This window comes from Bactrocera dorsalis, chromosome 6, assembly GCF_023373825.1.
Source record: "Bactrocera dorsalis isolate Fly_Bdor chromosome 6, ASM2337382v1, whole genome shotgun sequence".
Classification (NCBI taxonomy): Eukaryota; Metazoa; Arthropoda; class Insecta; order Diptera; family Tephritidae; genus Bactrocera; species Bactrocera dorsalis.
Window position 1 is genome coordinate 9,166,899 of NC_064308.1, and position 23,121 is coordinate 9,190,019.

Here is a 23,121-nt window from a genome sequence, read left to right on the forward strand (position 1 = left end):
CTCCAGCGCAAAGCCCCGACTATAATGTGGGATGAGCTAGGTCGCAGGGTTCAAAATAGGAGGTGCACCAACAGGGATCAACTTAAAGCTGCGCTCCAAGAGGAATGGACGAAAATAACTCCAGATGTTTGTCGTAAACTGGTTGAAAGTATTCCTTATAGACTCCAAGAAGTGGAAAAGCAAAATGGATACGCAACAAGATACTAAACATCGCACTTATTACAAACACAAGCCAAAAGGAAGTGTGTTGCCCGACTTACAATGTGGCCATATTTTTAATGAATTTTTACATTTTTGTTTTTGAGCGTCGTTATGTTAATAAAATAGAACTAGTACTAGCTGTGAAATATTGCTGAATAAATAAGCTTTTAAAACCATTTCTTGCTTTTTGAAAACAGTTTACATTTCTTTAAAAAAAAATATCACTTCAACCTATTGCATACTTTTGCCCGACTTTGGATGTGAGCCACTGTACTTTGCGCCAGCGTATATAGGGCACTAGCAGTTGCCTGTTGTTCGAAAGTGTAGCCTGATTCAGGAACTAAACTAAAACGAGCAGTTTATTATAACAACAAAAAGACGTCTTCTTGTTTTATTATACGATTTTTTCTGCGCATTGTGGTGGTGAAAGAACCTTTGACCAAAAAAAAAATAAAACAACGAGAGATACTTACTAACAAATATTTATTACACTTTACAAAAGTTACAAAAGTGTTTTTTTACAATTGAAAATTTTTAGTCACTATCGCTACTGTCATGATCATTAAATATATTATTAATGTTGCTAAATTCTATTAGTTTCGAATTTTCACGAGATGTTGAAGGTCGTTCTTCATTTGTTGGGATACCAAACGGACTTGACAATTGCCTGGGTGTAGATAACGGCTCGTCATCATCGTCATTGTTATCAACTTTATGTTTGTGTAACAAGTTTCAATTATACGATATAAAAGATATTTTTGCTGTCCTGTCTGTAGTCAATCTATTTCGTTTGTGACTATGTACAATGCGCACGAGTGCTAAAAGATCGTTCAGTGGCTGCTGAAGTACAGGGAGCAGTTAGAATACGCACTGCAACCCTACTCAGCAATTTGGACCTGCGGAGTCCTCTCCACCAAATTACCGGGTTCATTTCGGCGACATGTTTCCATATAAATGATCAAATCCATAAACCCTGTTTAGCTCTATAATTGGCTAAATCAGCACCAACGTCAATATTGAGCGATTGGCTCACATCGTGTATAAACTCCATGGCATCCACTTCGTGTTCTTCTTCTAATTCAATGCCTTGCGATCTTGGATCTAATAAATATGCAGCATAGTGAATGGGTTTCAAACAATTATTTGTTCGCCTAATTACAGCATTTGCAATATCTTGTCTATGATGCTCATTTAGAATGGATATATGCGGAAATGCAAAATTAAATGTAGACTTAATATCTTTGGCTATATAAACTTCATTTATAAGTATTCCATTGCCTTTAAGTTTGAAAATTTTATCTGTTATAGGTTCCAGTATATACAATTTTCTACCATGGTTCAGAAATTTAAATCCAATAAATTTGATTTTATTTCGCTTGAAATATTGGCATCTTCGTGAACTGCTAATGTCTGTAATGCAACTTTGGATTTTTTTAAACTTTTTAACGCAGTGCAGTTACTGCCCCAGCGGGTTTTCCCTTTTTCTTTTACAATCTGAGCTAATAAAACGCTCATACTTTGGTTTCTTTTTATTGCTTTTATTGTATCTGTGGCGATCGATATAAACGCATTAATAGGTTCTAGTTTTAAACAATCTTCGCATAGCAAATTCAATGTATGTGCTACACATCTCAGCGGTATTATATGTGCATACGAATTTTTAACTATCTGAAATGCTCTTTGAATATTATTTGCGTTATCTCCGATAACAGTTACAAATTTGTGGCCTCCATACACGTTTATAACATTGATTATCTCTTGAGATAAATATTGGCTTGTATGTCGATTTGTAAGAGTATTAAGGCTTTTAACAAAAACAGGCTCAGGTTTTGCAATAATGAAGTTGATGATACCTTCATTGCGCTGATTGCTCCAGCCATCACACTGCAAATGTAAATCATTTATAGACTTCAGTTCGTCTGTAATTTCATTGACCATTTCATTATAAATAGTTTCCAAATGTGTTGTGGAGATAGCTTTTCTGGATGGTAACTTATAAAGTGGTTGCAAATCGTCAAAAAATCGTACCCACAGCGGATGTTCAACGATGGATAAAGGAGAACCGGTAACAAATATTGCCTTCGATAAGAGCTGATCTAGATAAAGTTTTTTTTCTGTTAAAACTTCTGATGAAGTCGTAATATTAGAAATTGTATCCGTCAAACTGTTATCCTGTGACATTTCATTATGTGATTCAGTTTGCAAGGGCAGATTTGTTGCAGTTGTGCTAGTAACAGGTATTTTCTGTAATTTGTTCTTGATAACAGTTGGACATCTATAACATTTTTACAGATGGCTGGTCATCTTGCTGACATTGCCAAATTGATAAACTTTTTCACAGTGTTTGCATTTTACTGTTTTACTGTTTGCCGAATGAAAATAGTTTTCCCATACATCAATATTTTTTCTTTCTGGGCATGATGTGATCCAAGAAAAAAAAAACATAAAAAAACAGTAGAAATGCATAGAGTTGTTCTAAAGTATTGTACATTAACAGAGTAGGTATACCTACGAAACTAATATGAAATAAGTATAAATTCCAAAAGAAGGAATTTATACTTTGCCCAATTTCAATGAATAAAAGTATAAGGTTTGCAAGTAATATAAAACTTCTATAGTCTCATATAACAAATATTAAAGCTCAAACTTACCGGTAAGTTACCGTTCATAAAAAGAAGTAAGTATCGAAGTCCGTAAGAATAGCAGTAGTTGTCAACCCAAAGTAAATCACGTATTTAAGCACTAGGCAATCAAAAGTCCACAAAACAGAATCCAAGTCGTCAATTATACCAACAAATTAACACAAGTGCGCACAGTACGAAGGCAAAACAACGTGTGAGATAGATATGTAGATCACCAACGCGTACGCCACTGCTCATTTTATTTAATTAGAGAGCATGGAGTATATGTATATAACGTATTTATTAAATAATGAAAATAAACAAAGTTAGATTAGCTCTAACTAGTAGTAATAGTACGTACTATTTGATATACACATGTATCTACACATTATCTAGATGTTACATATGCTAAGTATGAAAAAACCCGAATATTATCCCATTCGGTAATTTTCCCCGGTTTTTTCCCTATTTTTTGCCACATTGGGGTTTTTTCCGGGTAAAATCCCATCTCTACGTACGGCATCCATGTTTTCTGGCACAACGGCTGTTTTTGGATGACCTTCACGGAATTCGTCTTTGAGCGAGCGACGGCCACGATTGAATTCGTTGTTACAGTTTTTCACAGTGCTATAGGATGGTGCTTCATAGCCATACAAAGATTTTAGTTCATCGAAGCACTCTTGTCGTGATAATCCACGTCGAAAGTTGTGAAAAATGATCGCAGGAAAATGTTCACGAGTTAATTCCATTTTTTGGCCGAGATGAATTTTTTAATTCCCTGTAAATAAAACAATTCACGATTAAATGACAAAACGTTCTGAGTGATGTTATGCTAAAAAATGTCAAACTTTCCAACGGAAATGTCTGATTTCACCTGGCAACACTTAGTGTTGCCTAGTCCAGAAATATATATAGCAGCCTATGTACTTCGGACAGACTAGGCAATTGAGAAGTAAAGTCCTCTCTGAGGTTTCAGAGAATTAAGAGACAGCGGTTACACTGGCTAAGTAATGTCGTCCGCACAAAACTTTACATAAAAATCAATTGAGTAAGTTAAAATGTCATTGTAAGTAATTGATATTAAATGTAATTCCAATATTATTACTTTGTTTTTGAAGATTTTTTATTTAACAGAGATTACGTAAAATTTGGAATAATATGTTTGACTTCAAATTTATTCGCATAATACTTTTATTTTTTTACCCATTTATTTTCTTTTTATAACTTCCTAATAGCATCGACAATTTTTGCTATCTTGCTCGCTAGTGAGGGCATTAATAAGAAAAATTATTACTTCGCATATTTTATGTTTGGAAATGTTTATTTTCAAATGCGCAGATTTTAAAATTTTCATGCAAGGGCATCAGCCAGTATAAAATCAGCAGTGCAAATTGCGCAGTGTTTCCAGTGTTGCAAAATATGTTTTTATATAAGCATAAATTCGGCATATTGACATATTGTCCATTAGAGAAATAGGATGGAACTTGGTACAAAAGAAATAAATAGTCAGTAATTTTAATTCTTGTTTTATTTTAGAGTAAATACATACGTCATTTAGAGTGGGTTTAATATGGCGGTATTTAGAAACAAAGTTAAACTTAAGGAGAACGTTAAAATAAATGATGTTATGTATATGGACAAGGATAAATTAAATTTTTATTTAGAGATAAAACCTTAGAAACTGAATTTCCAGAAGAGATTTAAAAAGAGAGATTAATTACATAAGAAATGAACAAAAATTATCATAATACATACACATAACAAAACCACTAGGCTTAATTTAAAGTTCCAGCCGTTAAAATGATACTAAAACGTCCTCAACTCAGTCCATCTCATTTGCCCCTATTACAGCATGCCTATGCATTTCTCCCACCAGCATTACATTCGATATTGCATGAACACCCGGCCGTAAAAAAGTTTGTTCTCGTTGGATCCCGCATAATTTGACAATCGCTCAAAAAAGGCTCGTGTGGATTGGTGTAAAGAAATGCTGAAAAAATACGATCGCGGTGCTTCAAAAGATTATAAGATCGTCACAGGTGACGAATCATGGATCTATGCGTATGAGCCCGAAACAAAGCAGCAATCGACCGTGTGGATCTTCCAAGACGAGCCAAATCCAACGAGAAAAAAAAACCATTTTCGTTGATAAATATGCCTATTTTCATTATTGGGCCAGAATATGTATATAGCAGCCCTTGTAGCACCTGTTGGCTAGAGTTATTCTGCATTGGATTTGGTATTAATGCTGGTTCCAAGATAAACTAAACTATCTACTACAGTAGAATCCCGATTATCCGGATCAAATAAAACCAGGGGTATTCCGTATAATCGAAAATCCGGATAATCGATTTCAAAGCAAATCAAACAATATTTAAATTACATATAATAAAGTTTTATTATGTAATAAGTTTTACAAGTGTAGTTTAGATAATATATCCGATAAATAAAAACCGAGCTATAGCGATAAATAATGTATTACATAATGCCTATGTAGTTTAAAATTTTGGTTGGAAATAACTTGTTATTGGTCTTTGACGTAAAGAATCACATCGTTTCATTGCGGCCAAGTCCCTGATGCATTTCAGTTGTATCAACCGTATGGGATCCGATACATCCTGTCTTTCAAACCACTTAAAAGCAATATCAAGAGCTTCAAGAGCTTCTGCGTGAGATGGTACTTGACAACCATCGCCAGTTTCAGTCTCTTCTTCATCTTCTCTCTCGTTATTGTTCAAATCCTCAATGATTTCTTCATCGGTTAAAATTTGGAATCCAGAGTCTTCATTATCGCAGTTCAGTCATTCCTCAATATTTTCTTCATCGCACCCTTCACCAATGCTAAGAGTTTTCACTGCTTCTGTTATTTCTTTAAAATCGTCATGCGGTTTAATCGAGGAATTAAATAGAGTTAATTTTAATAATTTATTCCAAGCCATTTTTAATGTTTGCAATTCCACAGAGTTCCACGCTTCTACCAGCATATAACAACAATCTTTTAAATTTGTTTCCTTAAAAAACTTTAACGTCTTTTCTATTTCACTGTCCTCTGTTGTCAAAAGACGACGCAATAGTTGGTTTCTGTATAAACGTTTTAAAGTTTCAATGATACTTTGGTCCATTGGTTGCAATATCGATGTTACGTTAGGGGGTAAAAACTTAACTCTGAACTTCCCATTTTCTCGATTTAGTGTTTCAGCGGAAGGGTGCGTTGGCGCATTATCTAACAACAACAATACGTCGCCCTCTTTCCCCACGTCCTTTTGAAATTTCTTCACTTTAGGAATAAATGTATTTTCGTACCAAGTAAGAAAAATATCTTTGTTCATCCATGCTTTTTTTTGGTTAGCGTAAGTTAAGGGGAGTTTAACATTTTTGAAACAGCGCGGATTTTTTGATTTACCAATAAGTAGCAGTGCCAATCGATGTGTTCCATTAGCGTTTGCGCAAACCATAACTGGAACTCTGTCCTTACTCACTTTGTGCCCAGGTGCTGCATTTTCACGAGATTTTTTCATAACTTTACGTTGCGAACTTCCATCTTCTTTCTCAAGCGCGCAGGTGAATTTCATTATGAAATCAGAATTCTTTTTAATGTCTGATATCGTAGAAATTCCTACACCATGTATTTGTGCCAACTTACTGCCAGATTCACAATTTTTTATACTCTTAATTATCTTCACTTTGTCATTAAGAGACAACACTACTCTTTTTCGCTTGGACATTGTAAATTTCCAACACAAAAAGGCAGACTAAAATAAGAGACAACCTTTCAGTTGAACGCTATCTAAGAAAATGAAACCATAACAAACACTATCTCGCAAACAAATGAGAGCGGGAGTACACGTAACACGATCGAACGCGAAAATAAACTTGTCGTAACATGTATCATTGGGCTGTCAAAAACATTTTTGAATTGACAATTAGAGCCGAGACGAATGAGTCCGGATAATCGGATATTCGGATAATCGATGTTCGGAGAATCGGGATTCTACTGTACTTCGAAGTTATTGGTTTTTCGGCTGATGTTGTTACATGATGCTTATTCGATACTGTACATTGCCATATTTGCATTTCTGAATAAAAAATTAGCGAAATATTTTTAATCAGTACTATTGTTGATGAATTGGAAATTTCTCAAGAAGACACGAAAAGAGGATGAACCATTCAAAATGAGGAAGTTATTTTTGGCGAGAAACTTTAAAGTTAAACAATTAATTCCAAAAGTAGCGAACTACGAGGTGTGTTCAAAAAGTATCGCGAATCGTAACTGACAGTTTTCTTCGATTGCAGAGGCGTGGTGCATCATGAGTTCTTGCCACAAGGAAGAACGGTCAATAAGGAATATTACCTGCAAGTTATGCGCAATTTGCCCGAAGCAATCCGCCAGAAACGCCCGGATTTGTGGAAGAAAAAAAATTGGCTTTTGCACCACTATAACGTCCCTGCTCTCACATCGTTGCTTGTGCGCGACTTTTTGGCCAAAAGCAACACACTAATGATGCCGCAGCCACCGTATTCCCCAGATCTGGCCTCCTGTGACTTTTTCTTGTTCCCTAAACTGAAGAGACCCTTGAAAGGGTGACGTTACGCTTCTCTTGACGAGATAAAGACGGCATCGAAGGAGGAGCTGAAGAAGATAAAAAAAAATGATTTTTTGAAGTGCTTCGAAGATTGGAAAATCGTTGGCACAAGTGTATAATATCTCATGGGGATTACTTTGAAGGGGACAAAATAGATATTCATGAACAAATAAATAATTTTTGAAAAAACACAAAATTCGCGATACTTTTTGAACACACCTCGTACTTCGATATCATAGAAAGTTATACTAATGACGTTTTTTAGCCATATATAATAGCGCGATATATAAAGTAAATTCTTGGATTTTTAGGATCAGGTACTGCTTATATGTTACCTTGTGGAGGTTGGTAAATACCACTCAAACATTCAGGCAATTAAGCGACCGCTTTCACATATCTAAAGCAACAGCTCATAAAATATTTTTGGCATCGTGGATATTATTTGTTTAGCGTTAAAGAATGAAATAATGTGGCCTTCCGCTGTATGTCAATATAAGATAGTGAAAATAATTCAGAACAGTAGTAATAGTCCGTTTCCATTCTCAATTGGGTGTCTAGATGGTAGTCATTTCAAAATACCAACCCCAAAGGAGGATGTCATTAGTTGTAACAATCGAACAGGCACACATTTCGTAATAATGCAGGTGAGCTTAGTTTTGAAATTAGATATATTCTGACTATTTTTAATGAAATATTAACTTTAAGCCATATGTGACCGTAAATTTCGTTTTTTGGAAGTATTTTTTAGCTACAATGCTATTTGGATGTATGTTTTAGTTGCCATGATGTGAAAGTATGGAAAAGTAGCTCAAAATTCAAAGCTATCACTACTGGCCAAGTAGAGCTGGCTGAGAACGACTCTGCTTACCCTATTTCAAATTTCCTAATGACCCCATATAGAGACAACGGAAACTTCAACCGGGAACAGAGGACTTTAATTGTTATCTTAGCTAAACAAGAGTCCACATAGAACAAGCTTTCGGTATTTTTAAACAAAATTTTAAAATTTCAAACTACATTAGTGTCAATTAAAAAAAGTGTCCTCCGTAATATTATCATGTGTGTTATTACACATTTTTATTATAAATAAAGAAGGTAGGGCTGAGCTCAGGCTACTACCGGGGTCACAGCTGGCGGATAGTGGTAGGTTAGCTGCGAATAGTAATACGCAGCCCCCGACCAAGAGCTGCAGGATAGGAGGGCTTGGCTGAAAACGTCTAATACGCCCAATGAACCTGCGGCGAAGAGGCGAGAAGATGCCGCCTCTAAATAAGCGTCCCCACCGGGGTTGCACCGAGGGAGAACCTACCCACGGGAGGGAGGCAACAAAGCGACGAGGGAACCATACAGTGAGCAGCACCAACAGTGCACAGACGCCGGCGAAAACCCTGGGCAAGCGCCCATCAGAATCGAGGCCAGTAAGGTTCTGATTATGGAATACTGGAAACAAATAATGGAATAGTCTGACAAAGGGCTGGGGAGGGCAGTATTCTATCACCTCAGTAGGCAAGAGTGACATCTTACCGAAATGGCTGGCAGGCTAATACTGCTCTCACCTCCGTCTCGTTAAAATCCTGGCAGGTCTTCAAGTACGTTCAATGCACGTCGCCAAAAATTCTTTTTTGGCCGTACAGGTTCAGTTGAGACGAGCTCCTGATTCGTGCCTGAACTTGGCTCTGAACATAAGCTCCCATAAGGACTTGTGTCAACCCTTGCGTGGCCTCCCTGCTTGCATAGATAACCACGGGGTTCATAAAGGGCAACTGTTACAACATGCGGAGATAGCGGCTTGAAGCGGAGACCCATTAGATCTAAAATGAACACACCACAACAACAACAAAAACTCCAATAAAAGGAACAACATACAGAACAACAAAACAAAGAGGCTCAAGACGAGGAATACGGGACCGTGTTCCGCAGAAGCAGTAGGATACACAGATCCCCCATCTTGACCATCACTCCCAAACAGGTCGAAAAAACTGATGAAAATATAGCCCCAAAGGAAACTCCTTCCACACAAAAACCACCAGCAAAACAAACATAAGAGAAGAGCACCCCAGTGGCCACCATAGAAGGACCTCAAAACTCGCCGAAACAGGAGGACATCACTCAAATGTGACGAGCAGAAGAGGAATCTTTGGAAAAATGCAAGAGTATTGTGCAAATCATGAAGACGGCGATGGCAAAGCAAAAGAACGTCAGCTTGGATGTCAAGAACGGAGCGGCACAACTGAACGAACTCTTCGACGTAATGAAGAGTTACCGCAGAAAACGAGAAAAGACGCGGACTTCTAAGTAGACGGATCACGACCACAGAGCCAACAAACTCGAAGCGGCGAGCGACAAGTCCAGTGGAGCCTCGAGAAACAGTGCGACAAAGAAGAAAAGGACGGCAAGTGGCAGAAAGTCTTGCCCAAAAAAGCAAGGAAGATACACGCATTAGAAGGAACGGAAAACAAAAACCCAAAAGAGGGAGGACAACAAGGGAAGATTATCGCCTCAAACCAGAGAGCAAAAAGCAGGCCAAACGACAATCGGAGGCCGTAATCATTAAGCCAGCAGAAGGAAATAGCTACGCCGAGGTCCTCAAAAATATCCATAGCAAGGTTAACATAAGAGAAGCAGAGGTGAAAATCAGAGGAATCCGCAAAACAAGAGTCGGGGCTTTACTACTGGAGCTGGAGAAGGGACAATCCACAAAAGCCAGTTTCTGCGAGGCACTCAAGATGACCCTCCGAGAATCCGCAACCGTGGCCGACGTCAAATCAAAAGCCACAATAGAGATTAGAGGCCTCGACTCCCTTTCAACAAAATATGAAGTAGCAGAGGCTGTAAAAAAGTGCTACAGGACTCCATCAAAGACTTGCCGATAAACATAACAGCACCTAACACAGGAGAGCAGGTCAGGGCAAATATAACGCTCGACGAGGATAAAGCTGACACACTGATGCGACAGGCACGCATAAAAATCGGCGGGGTAAACTGCAGGCTGCGACTGAAAGAAACCCCAAAAAATGCTTTCGCTGCTTTGGACCAGGGCACTTAACCTGGGACTGCAAAGGGCCCGATAGAAGAGGACAAGGTGCTTGCATAAAATGCGGTAAACCAGGTCACAAAATGAAAGAGTGCACAAAGCCTCCCTCATGCTGCCTCTGCGTGGAGGCTAAACACGAAAAAGTTGACCATATCCCGGGTTCCGCAAAATGTGCGGCATATAGGAAATACCAAAACAAATGAATGTATTACAGGCCAATATGCATAGATACAAGGCTGCTGACGCACTACTGTCGCAAATGGTGATGGAGAACGCCTACGAGTTAATCATCATAAGCGAGCAATATAAAAAGAAAGGGAGAGGTACCTGGCTGGAAGATAGCAGCTCGACCGCCGCTATGTTTGCTGTGGGAAACATGGGCTATGGTGGGCTACCACCAGGGAGTAACGCCATCACTGTAGACAAAGGGAACGGCAATGGTTTTGTCTGGGCCAAATGCGACCTTTTTACAGTAATCAGCTGCTACTTGACGCCAAGCGATAGCATAAAAGAATTCCAAGAAAAGCTCGACAACATTGAGGACACAGCCAGGTCTATAGAAGGTCATCTAATTATCGCCGGAGACCTAAATTCCAAAGCTGTAGAGTAGGGTATGTCAAACACGGACTCGAGAGGAAAGCGGATTCTAGAAATGGCTGCGCGCTTAAGCCTTATAGTGCTCAACACGGGATGCGAGGAAACTACACCAGATATCACTCTATTATCAGAACGCTTGGCAGCCTCAATAAAGAAATGGAAAGTCCTGGAGGACTACACTGGCAGCGATCACCAGTACATTTCCTTCACTTTCGATACAGGAACAAACGCTAACCAGCACAGGAAAAAGACTGCAACACGGAAGTGGAACATTTCGAAGCTAAATATTTCGAAATTGATCTCCGCAATAGACGACCAAAACACATCTAGCAGCTCCCCAAAAAATGCAAGAAAAATTGTCGAGCACACAATGCTTAATATAACAAGAGCCAGTAAAAAATCAATGCCCAAGGCTTCCCACAGCAAACATAAGGCAGCAGTCTACTGGTGGACTGAAAATATCGCCCAACTCAGACGCACATGTCGCCGCCTTCGCAGATCCTACACGGGATCCAGGCACAGAGGAGCCGCACCCGAAAAAGCCGGGCAATATAAATCAGCAAAAAAGGAGCTGAAGCACGCCATCGACGACAGCAAAAAGAAAAAATGGGAGGAACTACGCGAGGATATAAACAGACTGGGGACCTGGATATAAAGTAGTTATGAAGAAACTCGGCGCTCGAGAAAAACCACGTGACTCAACCGCTGCGAAAATGGATAACATTGTGAACGCACTATTCCCCCTACACGAAACAAGGGCTAGTGACCCAGAATACATTCTAGGATCGACCCAAATCCCCCAGTTTACCCTCGAAGAGCTGCAACTAGCCACAGCCAAGCTCAAGGCCAACAAATAACCTGGCCCGGACGGGATCCCTGCAGAAATCCTCAAAATAATCACAGCAGAGCGCCCGGCAGTGCTGCTAAACCTGTATAATGCCTGCCTTAAAACCGAAATATTCCTTGAACCATGGAAAAAGCAACGGCTGGTGCTAATCAGTAAGGGAAAAGGAGACCCCAATTCGCCATCAGCATACCGTCCACTATGCATGCTTGATACATCGGGCCTGAAAGCCTAATAAAATCCAGACTCGAAGAGGCTATTAACGAAACTGGAGGACTGTCCCCTAGACAACATGGCTTCAGACCCGGTAGATCAACTATAGGAGCCATAAAATGCATCATTGAAAGCGTAGAAGTAGCACAACGTAGATGGCATAAATATAAAAGAATAGTGTTACTGGCGACTCTAGATGTCCGAAACGCTTTCAACATTGCTAGATGGGTGGACATGATCGACGCTCTCGAAAAAAGCTTCGATATACCCGACTACCTCAGGGCTGTGGTGCGGAGCTACCTTAGCAACAGAAAACTGCTGTACGAAACCAAAGAAGGGTCACGACAGATAGCAGTTACGTCAGGAGCAACACAAGGATCTATTCTAGGCCCAGACTTATGGAACATTAGCTTCGACGCTATATTAAAACTAGAAATACCACACGAATCATATTTAATTGGCTACGCGGACGACATCGCGACAGTAATCACAGCAAAAGATACAGAAGAAGCGCGAAGAAAGCTGAACCAGGTCATGATACGGACGCAAGTATGGCTCGACACACACAGCCTCCAGCTCGTACGGAGAAAACTGAGCTACTGCTGCTAACAAACAAGCACATACCTCTCGAGATAAACATGCAGAAGACTACGGATATCCTTAGGACAAACAAAGCCGTTAACTACCTAGGCGTAAGACTGGACCTCAGACTAACCTTCTGGGTACAAATCCAGCATGCCGCAGGTAAGGCAGCGAAGATCACGTCTCAACTGAGCCGATTAATGGCTAACATAGGAGGACCCTGCCAATGAAAGAGAAAGCTCCTAATGTCGACGACGATCAGAGTCTTATTATACGGAGCCGAAATCTGGGCAGACGCGCTTAAAAAAGAAAATCGACGTAAGGTAGTGACCAGAGTGTACCACACCGCAGCCCTCAGAGTTGCATCAGCCTACAGAACAGTATCAGGCGACGCAATATTAGTTATAAGCGGCAATGCTCCAATCGACCTACTAGCATATGAAAGGAAAATGCTGTGGGAGTTAAAAAAATCATCCGATCATAACAAGAGCGCAATTCAACAAATAAGGAAAGATATAATAACAGCATGGCAACAAAGATAGGAGAATGAAAGTCGCGGCAGATGGACAGCCAGGCTAATAAAAAATCTAGACTTATGGACAAGTCGTAAAGTCGGAGAAGTCGATTTTTACACAACCCAGCTTTTATCCGGTCACGGATACTTCAAAAAGTACCTCCACAGAATGGGAAAAGCCGAAGAGCCGTCATGCCTATATAACGACGGGACAGAAGACGACGCTGAACACACCTTCTTCGAATGTGTGCGCTGGCGACAAGAACGCACCGCCGTAGAAAACCTGGTTGGCCCAATAAACGCGGACAATTTAATCAGCATAATGTTGGAGAGTGAAGCAAACTGGGAAACTATCAAGAATTTCGCAGCAATCTTGCTTCGCAGCAAAAAGCGGGACCTGGACGCAGGTGCGCAGATGTAAATCTCTCAATGAGAAAAATGGAACGCCACCCTGAAGTAATGCAAAGGCGGTCCCAGGGTAGGCGACGGTTTCTTAGAGGGGGGTTTTTTGTGACCTGCAAGTGGCACATACCGCTGCTGTGACGATAGCACCGATGATGCGGAAGGCATTTTCCACCCCCTCACCCGCAAAAAAAAAAAAAATTATAACTAGAGAATTTTCAGATTGCCTTAAACTAATGGAACAACTAATGTTGATAATTGAATCCAATATCAAAATTCCTAACAATTTAATGCTGATACCTTGGCAACTTTTGTTGCATCTTTGAACAGTGTCGTAGCTAGGGGGACGAAGGGGGCCGTCGTCCCGGGCGCAACGTCTTGGGGGCGGAAAAACAATCTTCGCTGTTTTTTAATATTCAGAAAAATACTTCAAAAAATTTTTTTACAAAATTTATTTTGCAACTTGTGTCAAAAGTGTACAAGATATAAGGCGAAAATGGGTTTTTTCTATGGCTTTTAATAAAATGTCTTGTAAATTTACTATCAATTTCCTCAAAAACCGTATTGTGAGAATTTTGAAACTTCAGAATTTGCGTGGCTTCTAGTTTCTAAATTTTATAGACTTAATATCGAAGATATTTTGGAAACATTCACTTTTGTTAGATAAAGGGGGGCGGCAGAACATCCTTGGCCCCGGGCGCCCGAAGTTGTAGCTACGCCACTGTCTTTGATTTAATATATTTATTTTCACATGTAAATATATACATGTAGATTATTAAACATAAATAAAACACATTAAAATATATTAAAATATAAATATATTTAGTATTAATTTAACAAGTTTGGAGATCAATATATTAAAATTAAATGTAAGATCTAGGTAGTTTTATAAAAAAAAGTTTTCAAGTCGATCAGACCCTTAATTTATTCCACATTAAAATATAATTAGTATTAATGTCACAAGTATAGAGAATATTATTTTAACATTGAATGTAAAATTTAATTATCTTTCCGCTGTTTGATGCGTTTAAAGGTGGTCAATAAGTTCAGAAATTTTCGGGAAATCTCTTCCCTTATTTTATTACAGTCCGGCTGAACTTTCTGCATCTCTCGAAGAACTTGGCCCTTCAGAAATGACTTTTTTATTATCCTACTGAAAATTCTCCTTCCATGTCCAGCTGGACTCTCACTAGCAGCTTCAAAGTGCTTGTTGGAACTTCGTCGTTGTCTAATCTAATAAATTAAAAAAAACACAATTTGTATTAAATACATACAAATCACACAAATTTTTCAAATCAAATCACTACTTACAATGACATATTAGCCGTTATTACAATTTATTAATCAAATCCGAATTGAATTAAATATTATATGTAGTTAAAATGAACACAATATTTATCCTTATTAAAAGTTATAATAAATAAAAAAGAAATTAACTTTAAATAACCAACCAATGAAAATGAATTTTACGCCAAAATTAACTGCAACCAATATTTCTTTGATGTTGCGCGTTTTAGCTGTGACAGATCAGCTTTTTCGAACTTTTGATCACAGTATATACAGTAGTTAACCTTTTCGTGGTAGCTTTCTGGGGCGGGTGAATAGCGGTCATCTTGGATTTTCAGTGGTAGCAATGCAGTGCTGTATAAATTGAGGCTTAGCAAATTTATTTTATTAAATAACAAAACCTATAAATATTGTTGCTTAATATAAAAGAAAATTATTAATTAATGTTACGTATTTACTAATAGGTGATTTAAAATAAAAATATCATTTACTGATATTCAGATATTCTTTTTGTAGTGAGTTCTTAGTAATAAAATGCAGCCCTGTTTTTAGATTTCTCGGTGGTTAGTTTTCTTCAGAATGTATTTGTTTATATTTGACCGACAGAAAACATAAAAGGTGCAGCTTTCCATATTCGAACATTCAAATTAAATCAAAACAAAGTTAAGTTTGTATAAAGTTACTAAATATTTTATTTAAAGTTTAATAATTGGAGTGAACATATGTTTTATACAATAGAAAATGTCCGTTGAACCAGATATCGCCAAGGAAGCGGTACTTAAACAAAGTGAAAAAACACACGGAAAACACACCCATCGTGCGGGGCTATGATTGGAATCAAGGAATTGATTACTCAAAATTATTTGAGTCGTATGTTAATACGGGGTTTCAAGCTACTAATCTTGGGTTGACAATAAGAGAAATCAATCTAATGGTAATGTAACTATTTTTTTATGGAAAAGTTTATGTATTTTAAAATATTCTGGGCTTGATTGTAGGCAGCAGCCGTTGGAACCTGAAGAAGCCGATTTGCATGAAACGGATGAATTCATTAGACGAAAATATAACTGTACAATATTCCTTGGATTCACATCTAACCTAGTGTCGTCGGGATTACGGGAGACATTACGATTCCTCGTTGAACACCAAATGGTGGATTGTGTAGTAACGACAGCGGGTGGCGGGGTGCCTAGCACCCACGTACATGGGATCATTCGAATAATCTGGCCGAGATTTACGGGATCGTGGTATAAATCGTATAGATAATTTGCTTGTACCGAACGATAACTACTGCAAGTTCGATTGGCTCATGCCGCTACTTGATGAAATGGTTGAAGAGCAAAAAACGAAAGGTATGATTTGGTCTCCTTCTCGTATTATACAACGACTTGGGGAAAGGATAAACGACACCAGCTCAATATACAACCGGACTGCGAACCATAAAATACCTGTGTTTTGCTCTGCGCTTACAGATGGTAGCCTAGGTGACATGATGTATTTCCACTCTTTCCGACACCCCGGATTAGTGGTAGATATTTTGTCCGATTTGCGACGTCTAAACTTTATGGCTGTGAAAGCCACCAAATCGGGAATGATTATAATTGGTGGCGGTATTATAAAGCATCACATATGCAATGCGAATTTGATGAGAAATGGAGCCGATTATTCCGTTTTTATTAACACAGCTTCGGAATTCGATGGCAGTGACAGTGGTGCTTGACCAGATGAGGCTATTTCTTGGGGTAAAATAAAGAAAGAAGCTTCACCAGTTAAGGTGTATGCAGAAGCTAGTTTAGTAGTGCCATTGATTGTTGGTGAGACTTTTGTTAAAAGACATTTCAATGCAAAAAAAGAAAACGAACCATAATAATAAATAATTGGAAAAAATGCAAATTTGTGGACTTTAATTTGTAATGGTAAACGAACTAATTAATAAAGCTTAGTCAATAACGACTTACGATCTTCGTCACCAGAAGATCTATATTTATATTTGATCAAGGACTGTTAACTTAATTTATTGGCATATGTATTTCTCATATAACGAAATTAAACAAATTTTATTAACATTATAAACATTTTTAATAATTTATTTTTGAATCTTTAAGTTTTGCATATTCCACACCACCCCTGAGGTTTGCAATTAGGCGCTTTTTTTAGGTGTTCGGTTCCCCGGTAGGCCTATTTTCACCTTTATAACTTAAAATAAACATAATTAATAATTTACATAACAATTTAAATAAAAATATTGCACAAAATAATTTAATAAGCTCCCACAATAGATGCATCCAAAATCCTGTAATTCTATTAAATACATTAAAATACAGAAACTAACTTTTAGAAGGGGGAGGTAGTTACCTATGCAATGAAATGCACAAAAATTTGATGTGCCGAAAATGAGGGCTGGCTGCCAGCCTATTAAAAATTCTTAAAGAAAAATATGTTCTATTTTTTATAAAAAGGTATTTAAATGTCGGGTTGTGAATTTTCGCAGCAATAAAAAGGCTCTACATCTCCCATCATACTATGTAATTTTTTTGAAAATCCTACAAGATGACAACAAGAATCAACATTATCATTCAATATTGCATCAAGTTTTTTCAAAAAATCTATGAAGGGTTCAGGAGCTTTTACCAGATTTGACGAATCGTACACTTTTTCTTTTGTAAAAGTGAATGCGTCTTCAGGGATCTGATCTTTTTCAAAAAGTGGCAAAGGTCGTGAACTTTTATGCAATTTAAAATATTCATAATACATTTTATATAACCACAAAAAAATATGCAAATGAATTTCGCTGTAGGAAATCGCTTTCAATTACATCGATTTCGATACAATTCCTAAAATTATAGGGGCTATCTAAGAACGGTCTTGGCAAACCTTGAAATGTTTGCCAAGAACTTTCCTGAATCAAAGGGTCATTACATACCCTTTCAAAGGTATTGAAAGAAAATAGCTCTAAATCTCTACCCTGCAGATATTCACAATTGCCACGTGTCACAAATTTGACATACATATCTAAGGCCCCAAAATTGGCGGAAAAGGTCAGAAAACATAGAAGGAGTTGTTCTTGTGTTCAATCCTCCCCCTTTCCTAATCTGTCCGAAGTAGTGTTCTAGATCGTCTTGGCAAAGTCTTCTTGTCTTAGTATTATATATTCAAATCCCTCCCAGGCACAATATGCGCCACAATCGTCTTAAACTGCGAATGTTAAGAAGATAAACGAAAATATATTTGTGATATCTCGACCAAACATGTACGTATTTAAGTAACCCGTTGTATAGTGACCCGTTGCACGGTGGTTCCTCCCATACGACAAAAATACAAAAGTCTATGTTTATATATTGGGCTTGTAGCTAAATAAATAGTTGCATATGCCATCAAATTTATGTATTTTGAGTTTGTTTTGATTAATTCTAACGGAACTTCTTGAGTGAAAGCAACTAATGTATGGCCTTGCACAGAAGTAAATAGTTGACAAAAATAAAAGCGAACGCAACGTGTACATTCAACTGCAAAAGTTTAATTTAAAAAAGTGTCTAAATAAAAATACTGATAATGGAAATTAAAGTAGATGGTAATAGTATTATTTTTCAGTAATAACAAGTTTTTAAATTGTGCTGTTGTTTTTAGAATAACAAATTTTAATGAAGTGTCTTTTTGATTCAGTTTTGTTGTTCTTTGTTAAATGTATTTGGAGATTTAGTAACTTTGTCAACCGAATGCAGTGACCGGATTAGTGTGTAAATGTTGATAAAAGTATATAGTTTAAAATAATATTAAGTTCATGTGCAGGGATTTGCAGGTTTCTAAATAAAGTTCATTAAACTAACCTAACTTTTTAGTTTCAAAGTGTATTTTGTACATCAAATTGAAACTGCTAAAGGGCTTGTAGAGAAGTACCCTTGGTTCTATCTTCCACCTTCAGTTCACAAGATCCTAGTGCATGGTTCCGAAGTCATCGAAAGTGCAATAATATCCATTGGAGAACTATCAGAGGAAGCTGCGGAAGCCAAAAACAAGGATATTAAGAGGTATAGGCTAAAACATACGAGGAAAACTTCTCGAATTGCAACAAATACGGATTTACTTAATATGTTATTGTTGAGCTCAGATCCATTTATTACAGGTCAACGAAAATTGCCATGCAAAAAGAAAAGCGCATTATTAAAATCTACAATAGAATTGTTGGAAGACTAATTACGTAAAGGAATTTTTTATTGAGGTTTACAACGTCCTTATTTTTCTTCCAAATTAATAAAAATTTTATTCGAACTGTAAAAAATAAATTGTTTAATTTTATAAAATTAAATGCCACATCTGTTTTCCTTTCTATTTATTAATAATAAATCCAGGAATTGGAACAAAATTCAGAATATCGTACTTGCATGAACAGAAATATGCTGTGTATATTGCAGGTCAGTATCTCTATTCTAACTATTTTTGTCGCTATCCTCCATACAAATGGAACCACTGTGCGTTGTATACATGGCTAACATTGCACTAGCAACTGTATTGCTAAAGATTTGGGCAGCTAAACGTACATTCATTTTTTGAAAAGTACTGGGCTTTAAATATGCGGAAGTCAATTTTGGCGCACATCGAATATCATGTTGTAAATCCTGTTCATGGAAATGAACTATATCTTTCCAATCTACAGAACGCCCACGAAATTGTATATGGTTTTTGAAGTTTTCAATACAATTTCTCGTACACTTTAACAGGTGAGGAGAATCATAAAAGAATACGATTTCTTCACTATTAATTTCAAAATAGGGCCTATCATCTATAATCCCCACTACTCTAGCAAAATTAACAAAATTGGATCCTTGAACACAGACTAATTGAGAGGTTTGAAGACCTATTCCCTGGAGTTTCTCAATCACTTCAAAAACATACTTCCGAACCACATCCTCTTTACAAGAATTATGGACGAAAAAGTATGCAACTGGTTGAGACCAGGAGTTGCCTCCAATGCCTTGAATCATTACTGCAAAAACACTGTTGGCTATCCTGGACGTGCAATTTTCATCCCCATAATCCTCCAATTCTGCTATAAAATCCCTATACCTATCATATTTCAAATGAGTTTTCAATGAAATTTCATCACAACACAATGAAATGTATTTCTCCTCATTACTAAAGTCTCGGCTACGCAACTCCAGGGAATTAATGCTGCAAAATGAGCATCCAGGATTTCTGGCCAACCTTTTATAAATTTTGAAAGAGTGGTTGTAGAAGACCAATGAAAAAAGGGTCGCAAATATCTATAGGCCAAAGGAGATGTGAATTTTACTCTAAGGGCTATAGTCTTCATATTTTTACTATATCTGCGACCTGAAGGGTTGCGAGAGGTATTTTTTTTACACTATTTCTGACACATATTGCGAGATGTGGTGGTAATTTGCCACAAATATCATCAATTTGGGGATGAATATGGTTTTGGTTAATTAAATAATCTCTTTGGATTTTAGCTCTAATATCTCCTGTTCTTTTTCTCTAATTGATTTCATTAATAATGAAATTTGATTCATCGCATTGTCAAGTTGTTCTTGGCAAATTTTGATGACTGAAGGAACCATCGCAGAAATGTGATTCGGCTTGGGTCCCCTGACATCGAACCCCAAAATGAATCACTTCTGCTCTAGCTTTTTCTGTTTCCCTAAAATAATCAAAACCCTGCTCCTGAGCAGTAAAATCCTCAGGCCCTAGTCGAATTACCCCGTCATTTGCGTCCGTCTGTTCGACTAAGCTACCAATTCCAAACACTAAATTATTTTTTGTAATTACATCCACTGTGGGTGCATACAAATTACTATCGGGGACTGCCCCTTTACTTAACCTTAATTTGTTCCTCATCCGGAACGAGAAATGGCGCTGGCAGGCGAATAGCTCCTTGTTTGGGGCGTCTGTTACCCCCAAAAGATCCATCCATTTTCCTGGCCTAAAATTTTCATAAATTTAACGAAAGAATATGCAAGCAAAATGGTTAGTATAAAACAAACAAATCTTGGTTAGTTTTTTTTTTTAAATAAAAATTAAAATGGTGCAAAAAAAAAAATTAAAACGCATGAAAAGCATTAAATGAATGCATGAAGTGAACCAACCTTTAGAGGCATCATTTAAAACGTCGCCGAAATTTTTAATAAACTATTTATAAGTTTATTTTCATACAAAAAAACTTATCTTTTAAAAACTATCATATTGTATTATCTACGACTAATTTTTAAGGTTTAACAAAATGAATTACCTTAAGTAATTAATATATTTATGGCATTGATAATTTAAAAGTAAGACGTAGTCATATTTTGTATAACTACGCTCTTATAAATTATTATAATATTTACTTAATTAATTATATTTATAATTAAACACTTTCGTAACAAAAATATTGTAAGCCATTTGTTCTTTAACCTTATTAAAACTAATATAGTTTTCATTATACTTAAAAAAAGTTCTTAACTACAACTGTATTCCGTAGGCCGTCGCGAAAAAAACATAACCACTTGACTTGGGTAATTTGTATTGGTGGAAAGGCTGCCTGTAGATAATACACATGCGGCAAAAAAATGTTTTTGAATTAATAAAAAAGAGATTTTCAATTTTTATAATGCACACTTTTATGTATGCATAAGAAATAATATGCATTAAGGGGCTATACCAGTGAGACACTTTCAAAAAATCGTTTTTTTTTCATTTTTGTTTTGATAGTTTAAACGACATTTTCAAAATTGCTGACATCATAACTCAACGAGATATTGACCAATCGGCTTCAAATTGAAACTGAGTATTCTATAGTATATTATTTACTATACAATGACCTACGATCTTTTTGATTGGTTGAAAATTGTCAATTTTCCATTGAAAAAACTACAATTGTTTACCTAAAAAAAGACACTTTTTTCGGAACCTCCGAAGACAGCACATAACTTCGCTATTTTTCAATATTTTTGTAAAAAAAACTTAAAATATAGCCGAAAATAAACCTTATTATGTCCAAAGAACTTCGAAATATTCGATTGAGTACTTTCTTTAAAAAATCTCGAAATTCGTATAATTTTCCGTGGATAACACTGGTATAGCCCCTTAAATATTTGATGAATGTACATATATATGAATATATATAAAAATTCACCCAAATGTCACTAAAATACCTAACACATTAGGGCGGGTCGATTTAAAAATCGCCCATTGCTCTATGAAAATCATATTCTAGGGATCAAAATAAGATACTTTGCCGAAGTAACCATACTTCTAAAACGAATTTTGATGTCCGCCAATTTGGGTCGAACTTTTGGGTAGGGGCAAATTTTGAAAAATCCCACTTTGACCCATTTAGAGTGCTCCAATCGAGTCCAAATGTATGACCGACCCCCACTAACTTTGGACGGCCGATCCACCCATGCCAGTGGCACACCCCCTGGAACTCCCCTGGGGGGTTCCCCATACAATCATTTCAAAAAATCACCATTTTTGGTGATTTACATGAAAAAATCAGCTAAATGGCTATGTTTTTTCTTTATTTTTATTTATTTATTTATAATAGTATCTATTTTTTTTCTTAAGAAATTTATTTAGTCAGAACATATGTAAATGAAAAAAGAAATTTAAGTGAGTTATAGAAAAGAAACTAAAAAAAATTATTGTTTGAAGTCTTTTTTACTTTCAAAACTGGGCAATTTCGCATGTTTGGAAACGCTAGCTAGCAATTGAACATGTCGTTCCGTTCCTTGTATGTGTGATGGAATTTTTGGATTATTAAACGGTGGATCATCTTGATTTAAATATTCTTTCAATGTATCGTACGGAATGCCTAGCGTGAATGGTGGTTCAAATACGATATTTATGTCATTCAATTGATCAACTCTAAGTTCCATTGGCTCGTCAACATCGGTTCGATAGCGTTGAATTTTCTTGATGGCACAGTCGCGCTTTTCTTTCCTATCATCAAACAACTTTGATAACAAGATATTTTCCGAATGCGCATAATATGAATGATCATTAATTACTTGATTGACAATTTTGCGTAAGCGAGGTTCTAGAAATCGTGACCAACCAATGAACTTGAAAAATAATGCACTGCCGTACACGACAGAGCTGTAATACTTGATATTGAAGTACATTGGCACATAACATTTAATTATAAATTCAACCAGAATTCTTAAATTTGCATCTGGATTTTTCGTTGTCACATATAATCGCAATAATCTAGCGGCCTTGGTGAGCCACCGAGAATGTACAATTTTCCC

General features: G+C 36.9%; 1 protein-coding gene and 1 pseudogene across 2 annotated transcripts in view; one reads left to right on the forward strand and one right to left on the reverse strand.

Moving 5' to 3' along the window:
- The window catches only part of LOC105227111 (ADP-ribosylation factor-like protein 4A), a 566,667-nt gene that overhangs the window by 126,425 nt on the left and 417,121 nt on the right, over positions 1-23,121 (reverse strand). The window lies entirely within an intron of this gene.
- On the forward strand, positions 14,438-18,670 carry LOC125779201 (probable deoxyhypusine synthase; annotated as a pseudogene).